General features: G+C 43.8%; 1 protein-coding gene across 2 annotated transcripts in view; it reads right to left on the bottom strand.

Annotated features, from left to right (window-relative positions):
• Positions 1–17354, bottom strand: part of ONECUT2 (one cut homeobox 2) — a 46996-nt gene that overhangs the window by 7332 nt on the left and 22310 nt on the right. The gene's annotated exons all lie outside the window — the stretch shown is intronic.

Here is a 17354-nt window from a genome sequence, read left to right on the forward strand (position 1 = left end):
AGACCAAGGGAGGGAAAGACCATAGAAAAACTGGTTTAGCCAATTCTCACTTGGCTAGTTTGAAATTTGAAGCCAGTACAAAATGACAAGGGATAAGGGTGGGGGAAGAAGCCCAACATTACAATAGGACTTCAGGCTTGTAGGTATGTCAGTCAGTATACGCAAAGTCTCCGATTTAGCACAAATGAGTATCCATGCCTGGGTTGACATATGCAGTCAAGGACATTATGTGTCATGACCTCTCCCTTAGTCTAAAAGTTCCTAGAAGGCAGCAACCAGGTCTCTGTAGTACTCCTGACTGCCTCTTTTCGGAGTGTTTGGGACAATGAGGACAAATAGCTTCTTGACTCTTTCAGGGAATCTGTACACTTCACAGACAGGTTCGATGTCTCAGAAAAGTGACCTGTAAAGGTTAAATAATACGGTATTACAAATCACAATGCTAAAACATGAGAATGTGTGTTAAAATCACTTGAAATGGCTGGGTGCGGTGGCTCACACCTATAATCCAGCACTTTGGGAGGCAGAGGTGGGTGGATCACGAGGTTAGGAGTTTGAGACCAGCCTGGCCAACATGGTAAAACCCCATCTCTACTAAAGATACAAAAAATTAGCCTGGTGTGGTGGTGTGCACCTGTAGTCTCAGCTACTTGGGAGGCTGAGGCAGGAGAATCGCTTGAACCTGTGAGGTGGAGGCTGCAGTTAGCCAAGATTGCACCATTGCACTCCAGGCTTGGCAACAGGGCAAGACTCTATCTCAAAAAAAAAAAAAAAAAAAAAAAAAAAAAAACAAAACAACAACAAAATCACTTAAAATAAATCCCAGCTCCCCCTAAAGGTGTGGTGGGAGTGTGGCCTCAACAGAAAGAACTGGGGGAAGGCTGGGAAGGAGCAGAGGCGCAGACGGGGCAGTCACCCTCAGAATCAATCCCACTGGATATTCTGGTTGGAGGTTGAGAATCCCTTTGCACTGGACTGACATTCTTCCAAGGCTGGCACCCACGGTACTGCTCAGATGATTTTCTATGCTTCTCAAAGCCCCGGCTTGTATATTTTGTTTCCTGGCCTTCAGTCACAGCATTTCCTACTCATTGAGTTCTGCAGGCAGCATCTTACGTGGAGAGTCTGCTACAGTGTCTGAATGTTTATGTCCCCCTCAAAATTCATATGTTACAATCCTAACATCCAAGGTGATGGTATTAGAGATGGAACCTTTGGGAGGTAATTGGGCCAAGAAGTTAAAGCCCTCATGTATAGGGCTAGCGTCCTTATAAAATAGTCCTGAGAGAGACCTCTTGCCCCTTCCACCATGGGAGGCCACAGTGAGAGTCTTTTCTATGAACCAGGGAACAGACTATATTGCCCGACACTGAATCTGCCAGCACCTTGATCTTGGACTTCCCAGCCTCCAGAACTGTGAGAAATAAACTTCTGTTGCTTATAAGCACTAAATTGGGGTATTTTATTGTTGTGGTTATTACTGCAGCCTTACCACACAAAAACAGGATTTAACCTGAAGACAAACACTTATGGAAAAGATATTTGGAAGCTGAATTTCCTACCTAACTGGCCACCCTCCCTGCCGGATGCTGTGTGCTATAAAGTAATATGAAGGAATCACTTCTGAAATAATCAAAATGCACTGATACTCTCAGCAGGAAGAGGAGAGCCCCTAAATGGGAAAACTGCTAGGCTGTATCAGCTTTGCTAAACTCTTTCTTCCAGATCTTCCTTCTCTCATTTCTAAAAGTATTCATACTGTCTTCAAAAATTAAACACACACACAACACATCCACATAAAAACAATCTGTTTTTATCTTGAAACTCATTCTCTTGGGGCGTTTGGGCTTTCTTGGATGAGGAGTGCCTCCCCTGCAATGGGAGCTCAGACAGAAAGGGCTAAGATTGGTCACTGCCATCTTTCTTCCAACAGCTTACTGGTAACCATTTCTTCTTTGCTCATTCCTGTAAGGACTGCATATTTTTGTTGGATTCTGATGATTCCTGTGTGGTGGTAGCATACAGAAATAGCCTATGTCGGGTAACCTTGTTTTGAGGTCTACTCTCTCTTGCTCAGTCTGAAGTCCCCTACAGAAGTGTTGCTAAACTTTAAGGTGCATGGGTATCATCTGGAGGGCGCATCAAAGTGCAGATTCTCATGCAGTCAGCCTGGAAAGGTTCTGGGATTCTGCATTTCTCATGAGCACCCAGGTGATGCTGATGTTGCTGGTTCACATGCTTCAGTTTGAGAGGCATGGGTCTGCCTGATTTCTACAGTCTCAGAGGAGCATGTTATGCAATGGAAAGCTCTGGATTCAAACCCAGGCTTCCCCACCTCCAAGACCTGGGGCCTTGCAAATTACCTAACCTCTTGGTGCCTGTCTTCCTCATCTGAATAAGGAAATAAAAACGCTCAGTTCTAGAGACGCTTAAGTGAGATAACAGGCACATCTCCACTTCTCACTTTCCTTCCCATTGTATTACCCCAGTAACTCTGAGCTAGGCAAATCAGGTAAAATGATTTTCATTTTAAAAGGAAATACATGGAGACCCTGGAGTGTGAGTGATGACACTGACACCACATCCCAGGTTTGCTGCAGACCCAGGGAAAGAAAGAATGAACCCTTCTCTTGTAGGGAATGGCATCCATACCTGACTACACGTCAGAGGGGACCTCTTTGCAGGGCAGTCTCTGGGTCTCCACCCCTAGATATTCTGATTTTCATCATGTGGGGCCAGGTTCTGGAATCTGTGCTTCTATAAACCTCTGTAGGCCCTTTTAAGATGTAGAAACCACTATGCTTGCCCCTACTGCCACCTCAGGTTCCTGGACCACCATTCCTGCCCCTACCCCTGGGACAACTGGTACCAAGCCTTCATCTGGAGGCTTCTGAATAAACAGTGATGCATGATAATCTCCTGATAACAAAATTCAGGCAAATATCTTCTGCAAACATTGGCTGAGGTCTTCTGTCAATTCATGCTCCTTTGGATTAACCACATAGCTCTCAATTTTCATACTGATATTGATTATTCCTCAGATAATGCTGTCTTTGTGCTTTTAATAGGGTGATGAGACAGTGTGGGCATATACGTCCACATTGGCTTGTCAGATTATATTTTGTGTGATATATATATATATATTTAACATTATATATATATATACACACACACACATACTTGAGAAAAATGTTAAAGACGATATGAAGCAAACTGCACAGAAAGAACAGATCAATACATCCTGCCTATGACTTCCCAATAGCTTTCAGAAGCCACCAGGTGCCACAGCAGCAAATGCAAAGCTGTAGCTTGGAATCTAGAAGTGTATGGGAAGTCCAAAAGCCCCAGATAATCAGGCAGTATGTCCTTATGTTGCCCTGGGTTTTTATAGCCAGCAATTGGCAGCCATTATCCGACAAAAGCAGTTGGTCAGGAGCTAAAGGAAAATAAAAACAGGAGGGAGAACACCTGCCTTGAAAGTCTAAGAAAAAGTAGACAGATCCAGTGACATCTGGGAGCTGGTGTGAGGTTGTGACCTCAGCATCCTCAGACCCAGGCTGAGAAGCCAGGTGTGCCAGCAGGCACAAGCAGAGTGCAAATGACTTTGGTGCTGGTCAATTGTTACTCTATAGTTAACATGTGTCCATTTCTGAAAAGCCAGGAAAGTGCCAAGTAGCTCCCTCCAACCCAAGGATGCATTAGAAACCCAGCGAAACAGCTGGTGTTCCAGTGGCAGTGATGGATTCCGTCTCGGCACAGTCACATGCTGGTTAAGGTCTCCGGGACTCCAGCTGCTCAAAGCCAATTCTGCCATGGAAGGTGCGAGGTTAGCCCAACCCCGTCTAGATCAATTGGATCTGTTTCTTCTCCTCTGGTTTTTTAGGAGGAAAGCAGGGAGGGCATGCCAGGAGCTGATATGTCACTATCTGATGGGGAGATGGGTGTAGACCCTGAAAGCCCTCAGCCGTTCCTGACCTCCCTCCCTCTCACAGGGAAGCGGGTCCTATGTAAGACCATGTGGAAGGCCAAGAGCTTGCTTCCATTTTAAAGATGAAGAGAAGTCATTTGTTTACCTATAATAAGGCTACCTACGCAGATTATAGTACTTTTCCCTACGTTTTGAAAGAAATATTGACTCGGATTGGTCATGCTGGCTGTGTCCTGTGACCCAGGACCTAGTACTGGCAGGCATGCACACATCTGTGTATAATCTGTGATTAACAAGAAGAATGGCAGACAGCTACTGCCTAAAAATACAGGTTCCTTGGTAGATGAATTTTTCAAACGACTGGGCTTCCAGGGTAAAATGAGGGAAGCCCTGGCTTGGGGCACAAGCCTCCTCTGAGATCTTGAGATACCAACTTGCTTTTTCCCTGGTGGCCATTGGATTTTTGTCCCTCAGGAGGTCAGAAACAGGACAAAGAAAGTGCATCTCCAAGGATGTGCCGCTCCCCATAGCTGATCATTGCCAGCTCTAACCTGGAGAGAGAGAACGTCTCTCCACGACTTTTCTCCATGCCTCCCCCATCCCAACCCAACTCTGTGGGGCCAGGTCTACTTTCCTTCCAGAGTGGCTGCTCCTGGGCATCCCAGGAGCTCAGCTGTCCTCTGACACCCAGACTAACCGGCCCTGGCCCTGTCCATTGCCTACCCACGGGCAGCACCAAGGTGTGTGTGGTCAGAGTCATGCAGCAAAGCTCATCAAGCCAGGGATTAGTCCCATCCAGAGGGGACACAAAGGGAGGCAGGACAGGGTGAGGGACCATGTGAGACCGGAGAACACCATGGAGGGCAGGAAAGGCCACGTGGAGTCCTGTGCTCTTCCTTCTCCCTCAGCTTGGGGAGGGGACCTTGCTGCCGACTGCAGAGGTCAGTAACTGTGTAGCTTCCCTGGCCAGAAAGGCTGCCTTTCACCCATCATGCATTTTCCTTCTAGTGACAAAGGTCTTTGGATATTTGCATGCCGAGTGATAATGGGGTGTTGGAAGCCAAGGCCTCTGTGCTGGTGGGGAGAGGAAGCAAGGGGAAGGTTGGGGGAGGGCCCATTCCCGGACACAGGGTACAGTGACCTCGGGTGTGTGTGTGTGTGTGTGTGTGTGTGTGTGTGTGTGGTTGTGAGTGTGTGGTGTGGAGGGTAAGGTAAGGGGGACAGTATCTGGTTGGTTCAGGGAGGCAGATAAAGTTTGGGGAATTACCCTGGAACCATGTCACCTTGACACCTGGTTCCACAGGTGCAGTGGTGTTAGCTCTTCAAGGCACCGGAACATCTTTTCTCTCTCTTAGCAGCCTGCTCACAGAGCCATAGAACCTTAGTGTTTTGTCCAGTCCAGGGTTTCAGTTTCACATAGGGAGCTAAGACACAATGAGGTGAGTCCCTGCAGAGGCCAAAGTCTGGATCCTCCACTGGGAGTTTTTTTCCACGGCATCTTTGAGAGGAAGGTGGGGCAGAGGTATGGATTCCCAGTTTACCCTTGGCGAAGGACACAGGTTTGTTTAGGGTGACCCAATTAGCACCGGATCCTGCATTTGATCTTGGAAAACCCCTTCCCAGCCTCCGCAGTTCCTGGGAAGCCTGTGAATTAAGAGCAACTCAACACAGGGTCAGAATCCTCCAGTCCTCCCTGCCCTGGAACTGAAACTCCTCATTCAACTTGGATAGGCTGTCTTGGCCCAGGCCATCCTAGACAGGGCAGCCCTAGCTGACCCAGCAGCTGACTGCATAGGCACCCTTCAGTCCAGCTGAGATCAGCCAAGCATGGCCTGTATCAGCAGACACACCCTGCCAACAAACAGGCTTCTGGGCAAAAATAGATGTTTATTGTTTTATACCACCCATGTTGTGGTTCTGTGTTTTGCAGCATTATTGTGGTAACAGATAACTGATACAGAAGACAAGAATGACCTTTGTCTTCCTGCCTAGGGGTGAGTCAAATGTACTGTAAGAAGCTCAGATGGAAGACAAGACCCCATTTTCTACTCCCCGTCAGTCACTTAGCAGCTGTAGGACTGTGAGCCTCGGTTCCAACTATAGAGTGGGGATGCTAATGCCCACCACTCCAGGACATCAAGAGGCTTGCTGTAACACTGGACACACAGTAGACACTCAGGAAATTTGAACATTCATTCTTCCTTCCTTAGAGAAAGCAGAAAGACGGTGTGTAAGGTGAGATTAAGAATTCATGATTCTGGCCAGGCACGGTGGCTCAAGCCTGTAATCCCAGCACTTTGGGAGGCCAAGGCGGGTGGATCACGAGGTCGAGAGATCGAGACCATCCTGGTCCACATGGTGAAACCCCGTCTCTACTAAAAATACAAAAAATTAGCTGGGCATGGTGGCGTGTGCCTGTAATCCCAGCTACTCAGGAGGCTGAGGCAGGAGAATTGCCTGAACCCGGGAGGCGGAGGTTGCAGTGAGCCGAGATCGCGCCATTGCACTCCAGCCTGGGTAACAAGAGCGAAACTCCGTCTCAAAAAAAAAAAAAAAGAATTCATGATTCCAAGTCTTTCTCAACAGTAGACCGACTGCCCAGAGGCCTAATGGCAAATACAAGGTTAAAGATGTTTGTTTTCTTTGTGAGGCTGTCTCATAGCCTACTCCCAGCCTCATATAAGAGGTAAGACTATGATGCGTTTTTACATATGTGTCAGAGATCCTAACAGGTCTTGGACCACTGGAGTTTCCTAACATCACTAATTTATGTCCAAATACATTCTACATATGATGAGTATCGTTAGCCCCTAATAAATAATGCACGAGTGCTCTATTCTCCTTGCATTCAGTAAATACTTTCCCTGAATAGTTCAATGTGATCTTGCCAGGGCAAGGGTGGGGGTGGGGAGAAAGACCATCCAGGGTGTGCATTTGTCAGCAGACACTTAGCCTCCAAGGATATAGGTTTGAAAAGCATGCCTGCAGAAGAGGCCTTTTCACCTTTCAGCTTAAGAGCTTGCAGCTCCCCTCCTAGGAGGGCTTGTGCAAAGTGGGGAGCATGACCCTCTCCACTAAGGAGAGAACACTCCTGGGAGGGCACAGGGGCTGCTGTTCTACTGGAAAGATTCACTAAGGCAGACAATTGGGGTTATGTTGGAAAAATCAATTACAAAAGTAGGCTCACATTTGTCCCTCTGGCCTTATTCCCTGAGAAACCTACAGGTGCTTGAGGTAAGAAAAATGGAAATAAACACCCTTTACTTCCCTGCTCTGAACTGGTGGCCCCTTCAGTACTGACAGAATGGCAAGATGACGGGAGAGGTGATGGTGTCCAGGAGAGCACCTTCCTCTGGAACTAATCTGCATGATCAAGAGCCTTTAAAATGAAAGTAGTATCACATTCCTTGAATTCAAACAAAGAAAAAAGACAATAAAAGAACCGTACACCTAGCTGATACATATTTGATGTCCAGTAAGCCATAAATGCTGGTAAATAGCAAGGCATGTTTCTCAGGGCCAGCACATAATTAGGTGTCAGCACGTTGCCACAGGGACCTGGGAAGCGGGGGCCTAACACACTGGACTTGGGGCTCGGGCTCTAAGCAGCTCCCCTGGCCACTCAGGATGAGCTGGCACCAGAAGCACTGATCACCCACCTGGGAGGAGCCAGGCCTTGATGGAGGGGGAGGGGCTGTCTTAAAATCATTATTCGATTATTTTGTGTTCCCTAAATTTTGGAAACTATAAAAGTTCCCAGTTAGATACCTTGCAAGTTTCCTTCTTCACTGTGAATTTTGCTGCATCACCAAAGGCCACTTGGGTTCAGATGACCATGGAGCCAGTACCATAAGCCTGCCTGCCACCCCCAACCACTCCTAGAGCTAAACTCTAATTTGGCTCTCGTTTCTCCAAACGTGCCTGGCCTGAGTCAGATGAGAAATTTAATGGCTTTGTCTCAAGGATGAGAGCTGGCTTTCCTCAGAAACTTGACCTTCATGCACCAGATGCCAATCCAGGCATGCAGTGGAGCCAGTGACGTCCAGACCAACATCCATTTGGGAGGCCAAGGGCAGAGACAGGCTGAATGCTGTGCAAATGGATATGGAGCCATTCTTGGTGGTTGGGCTCCCCACCTCCTTTCACTCCCTTCTAATTGTGGGTATAGGCACAGCCCTGGCAAGACAGACCTCTAACCCACCTGGCAAATTATCCTGCACAAGGTACTCCAGCATGAACCATCTATGGGCTGGTTGGAGCACTGCCGTCTGGCTTAGTAGAACAGATATTGAGGGTGGAAGAACAGCGCAGCAAGAAGAAAAAGGAGAGAGGAGGGAGAAGGAACGAGAGGGCAAGAGGGGCCATGCATGACACACACATGCACAGTCCCCTCATCCTGGAGATGCTGGAGAATGGGGGTAAAGTCCCCAAGTTCAGAGATGCCTGGAAGCCTGGGAGGCTCTGCACTGCCCTGGAATGTCAGTGGGCTTTACCTCTGACACAGGACAAATCTCTGACCCTGGGGAGATTTCTTGTAGTACGCTCTTCCTCTCGTGGATGATAGGCCAGGCATGGCGGCTCATGCCTGTAATCCCAGCACTCGGGAGGCCGAGGCAGGCAGATTGTAAGGTCAGGTGTTCAAGACCAGCCTGGCCATTATGGTGAAACCCCATCTCTACTAAACCCTGTCTCCCCTAGAAATACAAAAAATTAGCCAGGCATGGTGGTGTGTGTAGACCCAGCTACTTAGGAGGCTGAGGCAGGAGAATCACTTGAACCCAAGAGATGGAGATTGCAGTGAGCTGAGATCATGCCACTGCATTCCAGCCTGGGTGACAGAACAAGACTATGTCTCAAAAAAAAAAAAAAAAAAGGAAAAGAAAAGAAAATGTGGAAAAATGTGGAATGGCCAATCTCTGTTCTTTCTCCACACCACTGCCTCTGCTTTCACTTGGACATTGGGAGGATTATGAACAAGCTGGTCTTGACAAGCTTGTTCTAGCAACTCCCCAGTGTCCACCTACTGTCGGATGGAGGCAGACCACACAGCGACCATTCTGTGTTCCCAAGCTTCAAAGACATTCTCTGAAAAAAACAAGTTTTATTTCCTGTCTCTATTTTTACTTTCAATACAAAGTCACTGAAGGGGACTCAGGAAATGAGGGCTTTTGGATGTCTAACAACTTTTGTATATGGAGGTGGGGCCTGGCAAAGGCCCAGAGTGCCCTCAGTGGGCAAATCTCCCAGGGGCAGGTGCAGGCCTCCGAAGCTGCCTGCAGGTGCTGTCTGTAGGAAGCACACTGGAGCCTGCACACCGAGTGGGGATGTACCTCTCACCTCTGCTTCCCTCTAGCAGAAGCTAACATGAGAAACCTCATAGAACAGGTTTCCTCATAGCAGATGGTCCAGGACAGCTGGTAAAACCACAGAATCCTAGAGAGGCAGGATTTTAGAGAGCACTTGGTCTAACCTCGTTTGTAGAGGTAAGAGATCAGAACTCCCAGCAAGGACCACCTAAGTAGTGACACATCCCTAAGGACCCATATTCCCTCCTGGGCTAGACAGGAGGGGCTTTTACTTCCCACCTTTCTACTAGAATAAATCGTTTGGGGCACTCAGGCTTTGAAATCACAATTCTCAGTCATCTCTTCTGCCTATGCAGAAGCCTGGCAAAGAGGGATCTTTAGCTCTATTGCCAAGCTGCATGCCTGCAAGCCATCCAGGAAATCGTGAGTTGCGAAAACAAATATTTAATTCCAGATACAAACATCTGGCTTAAGATGACTAGGAGAGGATGGGGCAGCTTCCTCAACTTTCTACTAAAACCATCTCGAAGTTCTATAATAAAACATAAAACTAGCACACCAAAAACTAGAACTGCAGTCAGCCTGTTTTGGGGGTTTCTGGGGAATTTTCACTTAAATGCAAGGCCAATAGAACTAGGTTGAAAAGGGACAGCAGGATTGAAAAATAACACCCGAGTCCTCCAACTTCTGAGAAATTTAAATTCAGCAGCCATCCATCTACTTGGTAGGTGCTGCCTTTTGAAAGAGCCAGAGTGGTCCCCACTCCCTTCCATCTGCAATTAAGAACTGCAACTCTCAGAAAACAATTAGAAAAAAAAATTGTGGGGTGGAAGAGGGACATCAAGGCTGGTATATCACTCTCTTGGAGAAGTAGTTTCCAGAGCGCTCAAGGTGAGTGCAGGAACAAGAGGAGCCCTCGATGTGCAGTATATCAGCGGCTGCGTGTGTGTTCCATTTGATCAGCTTCTCAGCAACCCAGGATTGGATGCAGGAGAGGAGTGCACATCAGTCCAGCAGGGCCACATGACAAGGAAGCTGGTTAGATGGAGGCTTGCTTAGGGGTATCAACTGGAGATTTAGTATAGGGCTTAGAGAACGAGTGCACTAACATCCAGAAAGGAGGTCATGAGCAAAACATACACCCTTTCGACTGATCATGGCAAGCCAGAGTGAGTCTTGTCTCATTTGAGAATGAATAAACAGGACAAAAGAGACAATTGAAAAAATAGTAGAAGACAAAAAGAAATCATTATCTGAAAATCAGAGAAAATTTAACAGATAATATCATCTAGAAACTTAAAGAACATTTTAGAGAATCATCTGATATAACAAGATGATGCAAAAGAGGTGGCTTTTATGAAACAGGAAGAGAAAATTATTAAGAAGAAAACAGACAGCAATTTGTAGGTAGCCATATGTCAAGACAAAGAAGTAAGATAAAAGATGGGCTGGGCGAGGTGGCTCATGCCTGTAATCCCAGAACTTTGGGAGGCCAAGGCAGGTGGATTGCTTGAGCCCAGGAGTTTGTGACCAGCCTGGGTAACATGGCAAAACTCTGTCTTTACAAAAAAAAAAACAAAAATTGCTGGGTGTGGTGGCTCACACCTGTAATCTCAGCACTAGGGAGGCCGAGGCAGGCAGATCACCTGAGGTCAGGAGTTTGAGACCAGCCTGCCTAACATGGTGAAACCTCGTCTCTACTAAAAAGACAAAAAAATTATGGCAGGCACCTGTAATTCCAGCTAGTCGGCAGGCTGAGGCAGAAGAATCTCTTGGACCCAGGAGGTGGAGGTTGCAGTGAGCTGAAATTGCACCACTGTACTCCAGCCTGCAGAACAATAGCGAAACTCGGTCACAAAAAACCAAAACCAAAACAAAAAATCAGCCAGGCATGTGTGGTGCGTGCCTGTGGTCCCAGCTACTCAGGAGACTGAGGTAGGGAGAACTATTGAGCCTGGGGGGTAGAAGCTGTGGTGAGCCATGATCATGCCACTGCACTCCAGCCTGGGTGACAGAACGAGACCCTGTCTCAAAACAAACAACCCTCTCCCCCCACACACACAAAAAAAGAGGAGTAAGATTTTAAAATTTGCAGGAAAATGAGAAATACAGTAGTAACACTGGGGGAAATTGAGAACAACGCTGACACTGTGGTGGCAATGCTAGAATTTTATGCAGTTCAAATGGTCTTTCCTGTAGAAAGGCATTCTTTTTTTCTTTTTCTTTTTTTTTTTTTTTGAGACGGAGTTTCGCTCTTGTTACCCAGGCTGGAGTGCAATGGCACGATCTCAGCTCACTGCAACCTCCGCCTCCTGGGCTCAGGCAATTCTCCTGCCTCAGCCTCCTAAGTAGCTGGGATTACAGGCACGTGCCACCATGCCCAGCTAGTTTTTTGTATTTTTAGTAGAGACGGGGTTTCACCATGTTGACCAGGATGGTCTCGATCTTTCGACCTCGTGATCCACCCGCCTCGGCCTCCCAAAGTGCTGGGAATGCCAGAAAGGCATTCTTAGTTATTTAATAACTCAAAAATTCTATTTATAGACTTTCTTTGAAAAGAAAAATAACTTGAAGACATACTCCAGCTTACTAAGAATTTAATCAAATTTAAAAGCTCAAGAATGTAATAATGACTTCAGAAAGAATTGGCTAACAGCCCTATGTGGCTACGAATATCCCTGAGCTCATTGCAAACATATTGAAAAGTCTTATTACATGAATGAAGAGCACCTCTCAGTTAAGACTATACTAATGAATCTGTAGGAAGGGAAAAGGGTCGGTGTCTCCATTCACAACCAAATCCTGATGTTTAAAAACAGATCGTTTAATTATTGTTTTTCATCTTTATGTGAATAATATGGTTTGAACAAAAAATATGCCTTTGGAAAATATCTCTGTCTTGCACAGTTTACCACCAGATTTGAAAGTCCAGTCAAAGATGATTTTAGATGCATCAAACATGAAAAGCAAAATAAAACATGCCTATAAAAAAAACAAACTAGAAAGAAATGTTTCAAAGTGTTGAAATTTCAGATGAAGTGTATAAGCACCACTATGATTCAATATTACATTGGAAAAGCAGCCAATACAATAAAATAAGAAAAAATAAATAAGAAGTGAAAATTTAGAAAGAAAATCTATAAAGGAATTCAGGAAACTGAGTTGAATGTTCATTATTTAACAGGCACAATTCTAAGTGTATAAACTCATTTTATTTTTACAACCACCTGATGAGGCAGTTTATAATTAATTATACCAAGGTACAGAGTGTTAAGCAAATTACTTCAAATTATATAGTAAATAAAGGGCTAGGATTCAAATTCAGGTTGTGTGACTCCATACTTCTTTTACTTAACAGCGTCTTCAGGCAGAAATAGAATCCTTATAATTGTAAGTTAATATGAGGTCTTTCTTTTTTAACCTAGGAAACTCAAGATTTTGAAAGAAAAATTACTAGAAAGAATTAAAAAAGTTCAGTAAGATGGCCAGTTTCAAGATGAACACAGAAAATCAATATTGATTTTGTGTACCTAAAAATCCAAGAGAATACATGATGAGCTGTTAGAAGTAGTATGAAAATTTAGTAAGATTCTAAGACTCAAGTCAGTAAACAAAATGGATTGTATTTCTCTATAACACACCAAACAATAAATGAAAACAATATCATTTACAATAGGATCAAAACATAATAATGTACATAGAATAGATCTAGCAATAGGTATACAAGACTTTGACAGAGAAAACTACAAAATTTTGTTAGAGAAATTAAAGGATATCTAAATAAATTGACTGGAAGACTCAATATTGTAAAGAGTTTTAATTCTTTCCATATTGATCTACAGGCACGATGCGGTCTCTAATCAGAATCCCAGCAGACTTCTCTCCCTCTCTTCCTTTCTTCTTTCCTCTCAAGAAGAAAGGAAAGTAAGTTTGAGTTGGAGAAGCTGAGTCTGAAATTTAACTGGGAATGCAAAAAAATCAAAGAATAGTTAAGCTATTCCAAAGAAGAACAACATTCTTCTTTCTGTTTCAACCTACCAAGATCTTTACTGAGGGTACAATGGTGTAGCACTGCAACAAGGACATACAACTCCAGACCAGAGGAAAAGAAGAGAAACCCAGAAGCAGATCCATACACACATGGAAAATGAATTCAAGGACAAGGCTGCATATGGAGAACATGAGGAACATGTGTTCTCTCCAACAACGGAGAAAAGAAAACAGGATAATTCTTCATAATCACAGGAAAGATTTCTTAGTTGTCAAAAAGTACCAATCCAAAAGAAAAATATTTCTGTATTGGGGCCCATTAAAATTAAGAACTTCTCCTGTGCAACATAGTGAGACCCTGTCTCTACAGAAAATAGTTTTAAGAAGTTAGCCGGTAGTGGTGGCGCATGCCTGTAGTAGTTCCAGCTACTTGGAAGGTTGAGGCTGGAGAACTGCTTGATCCCAGGAGGTGAAAGCTGCAGTGAGCTATGCTGTGCCATTTTACTCCAGCCTGGGTGACACACAGAGATCTGTCTCTTAAAAATAAAATTTAAGAGCTTCTGTTTCTCAAAAGACACCAATGATAGTAAAAAGGAAAGCCACAGATATTTTTGACATATATGAGTGGCACAGGGCCTGAATCCAGAATATATACAGTCTTCTGGAAATCAATAAGAAAATGCCAAGCATTCCAATAGTAAAACAGGTAAGAGACTTGAACAGGCACTTCACAGAAGAAATCCAAATTTTCAAAAATTACATGAAAAGATGCTCAAAATTATCAGGAATCCAGGAAATGCAAATCAGACAACATTACACACCTACCAAAATGGCTCAAATGTAAAGGTCAATACCAAGAACTGGCAAGGACGCAGCCCTGTGGGAGTTCTCCTAGGCTGCTGGTGGGAGTGCAAACTGCGACAGCAGGTTGGAAGACTGTTTGGCAGTATCTGCAATTGTTGAATATGTATGTGCCCTACAACCCAGAAATTCTCCTCATGGAAAGACTCTCTTGTAGCAGATTCTGTCGTGTGCTGGCACACTCTCTTGGCCTTCAACACCGAGGGGCACGCCAGCCCAACTTCTAACTGCCAGTACCTTCAGCTCTTTGCATGAGGGCTTTCTCTGGCTGCCAGATCCTACCCTGCCCCCATGCAGTGCAGGCCAGAAGGGCTAGGACAGGGTCCAGGAGATTCCCTCAATTAGTAAATAATTGGAGCTGCCAGATAAATACCCCAGCCCAGCACTCTTGTTTTCTAGCTGGAACAACACTAAGGCATGTTTTCTATGGTGTTTCACAGAGTTACTCAGCAGGATTAAGCTCCAGTTGCCCACTCTAGTAATGTGCTTCATGAAGTGACTCTTATTGGGTTTCTTTCTGTCTCTGTCTTGCTTCTCTACTCTTTTACTAGTGTTTTCTGGAATCACCTTTCAAACAAACTACCCGTACTTGAATTCTTGTTTCAGGGTCTGCTTCTGAGGAAACTCAAATTAAGAAAACCCCACCCACAGAAATGTATGGTTAAGTATATCAGGATGCATGTACATGTACCAGAATGTTCAGAGCAGCTCTGTAATTAGACTGGAAACAATCCAAATGCCCATCAGCTGGAGAATTGATTAATGGTGGCATACGAGTTTAATGGAATATTATAGAGCTATGAAAAAGAAGGAATAACTGCTGCCACATGCAGCAACACACAACAGCATTAAATGTTGAAAAAAAGAAATCAGACACAAAGGAATACACGTAATAGTGAGTCTATTTATATGAAGTTAAAAAAAAAACAGCAACGCAAAACTGTAGTAGTTAGGATACTTGAGTGTCAAGAACTACAAAACCAAAATGCAGCAGAAAAAATCTTCACAATAGTAACAAGTAACCAGAAATAACTCTAACCAAAAAATAAAAAGGCCAAAATTAAAACTTATTTTTCCTTGCTGAGGATGTAAATAAATACTTGGGATCCAGGTGTGGTGGCTCATGCCTGTGATACCAGGGAGGCTGAGGTGGGAGGATCACTTAAGCTCAGGCATTTGAGACCAGCCCGGGCAACATAGTGAGAACCTGTCTCTACAAAAAATACAAAAAATTAGCCTGGCGTGGTGTGTATTCCTGTAGTCCCAGTTACTCAGGAGGCTGAGGCAGGAGGATCACCTGAGCTAGGGAGGTCAAAGATATGGTGAGCTGTGATTGTGGTACTGCCCTCAGGCCTGAGCAACACAGTGAGACCCCGTCTCAAAAAAAAAAAAAAAAAAAAAAAGATTAGAATAAATAGAACTCTGTGCTCTATGTATAATTGAGAAGATCAAAATAATATATAAACTCAAGCTAATTCTATAATTTCTATGGAAAATTGAAAATACAAGGAAGGCTAAGAAGATGTAGAAACAGAAGATGAAGACAGAAAATATGTTCTATCAGAGCTCAAGATATATCATAAAGTGAAAGTAATTTAAATAGTACTACGTTGACACAGGAATTAATAGATCCATAGAACAAAATGGAGTGCAGAAACTGACCCAAGTATATAAGGGAATAGAATATAAAGAAAGTATTGCATCTCAAAATAGTGAGAAGAGATGAATTATTCAGAAACTGTTGGATTAGTTGGCTATCCATTTGCATTTTAAAAAAAATAGATTCCAATTTCACATAATTTACAAAAAGAAACTTCAGACAAATTAAATAACAGAGATTCAAATGTTTAAAAATGACCCAAGGCCAGGTATGTGGCTCACGCCTATAATCCCAGCACACAGGCTGAGGCAGAAGGATTGCTTGAGCTGAGGAGTTTGAGACAAGCCTGGGTAACACAGCGAGACTCCATCTCCATTTTAAAAAATAGTAAAATTAGTTGGATGTGGTGGTAGGCACCTATAGTCCTAGCTCCTTGGGAGGCTTTAGTAGGAGGATTGCTTGAGCCCAAGATTTCAAGGTTGCAGTGAGCTATGATTGGGCCACTGCACCTCAGCCTAGGCAACAGAGTGAGATCCTGTCTCTAAAAAATACATAAATAAAATAAATAAAAATGACCCAAGAAGCAAAACACATAAAGTAAAACAGCAGCAACAACAAAAATATTAATTTGACATGTCAAAGTTAAAAGGAGGCTTATTAAGTTTCAAAATAATACCATGGGAGAAAATATTTTCAATATATTATAGTTTATCCCTCCCTTTAGATTAATGTTTGCTTTATATACCTGGGAGCTCTAGCGTTGGGTGTATAGATATTTATAATTGTCATATCCTCTTGTTCTATTGACCCTTTTCTCATTATGTAGTGACCCTCTTTGTCTTTGTTTACAGTCTTTGATTTGTAGTCTATTTCACCTGATATAAGTATAGCTACTCCTACTCTTCTTTGGTTTTCAATTGCATGAAATATTTTTTTCTACTCCTTCACTTTCAGTCAATGTGTGTCTTCATGGGTGAAGTGGGTTTCCTGACGGGAACATATAGATGGGTCTTGTTTCTTTATCCATTCAATCACTTTATGCCTTTTAACTGGAGAACTGAGACCATATTTGCAATTTATAAAACAAAAGATGTGCATCCAGAATATATAAAAAACAACCCCCCCCAAAAGGATATGAACAAGACATTCTCAGTAAAGGAAATAGATATATGACCAGCAAGTATATGCATATATCAAGGCTCACTAGAAATCACAAAAATATAACAAAATAAAGCAATCACAAAATGCTATTTTTAAATCCAGCAATGATGCCAAAAAAGTAAAGTGTCTAATATATTAACTTTTGGCAAGTGTAGGGGAAATAGGAGCTCTCTCCTCCATTGCTGATGGGGAGCCAATTTGGAGGACAGTTTGGTAGTGTCTATCAAAATTACAGTATGTGCATCTCTATGACCTCTCACTTTGCTTCTCAGTGTTTACCCTAGGAAGCACTCCCACAGGTACACAGGGAGGAATGTACAAGGATGTTCACTCATCATTGCTTCGCAAATAAGGCAAACAACCAAAAACGATAAACAGCCTAATTGTCCATCAATACAGAAATGGCTAAATAAATGAAAATAGCCATGCCATGGGATACTCCCCAACAAATTTGGGTTGGGAGAACCTCAATTATATGCAGAAGCTGGGTAGGCATACTATGGAATGA

The sequence above is a fragment of the Saimiri boliviensis genome, chromosome 13 (assembly GCF_048565385.1).
Source record: "Saimiri boliviensis isolate mSaiBol1 chromosome 13, mSaiBol1.pri, whole genome shotgun sequence".
Classification (NCBI taxonomy): Eukaryota; Metazoa; Chordata; class Mammalia; order Primates; family Cebidae; genus Saimiri; species Saimiri boliviensis.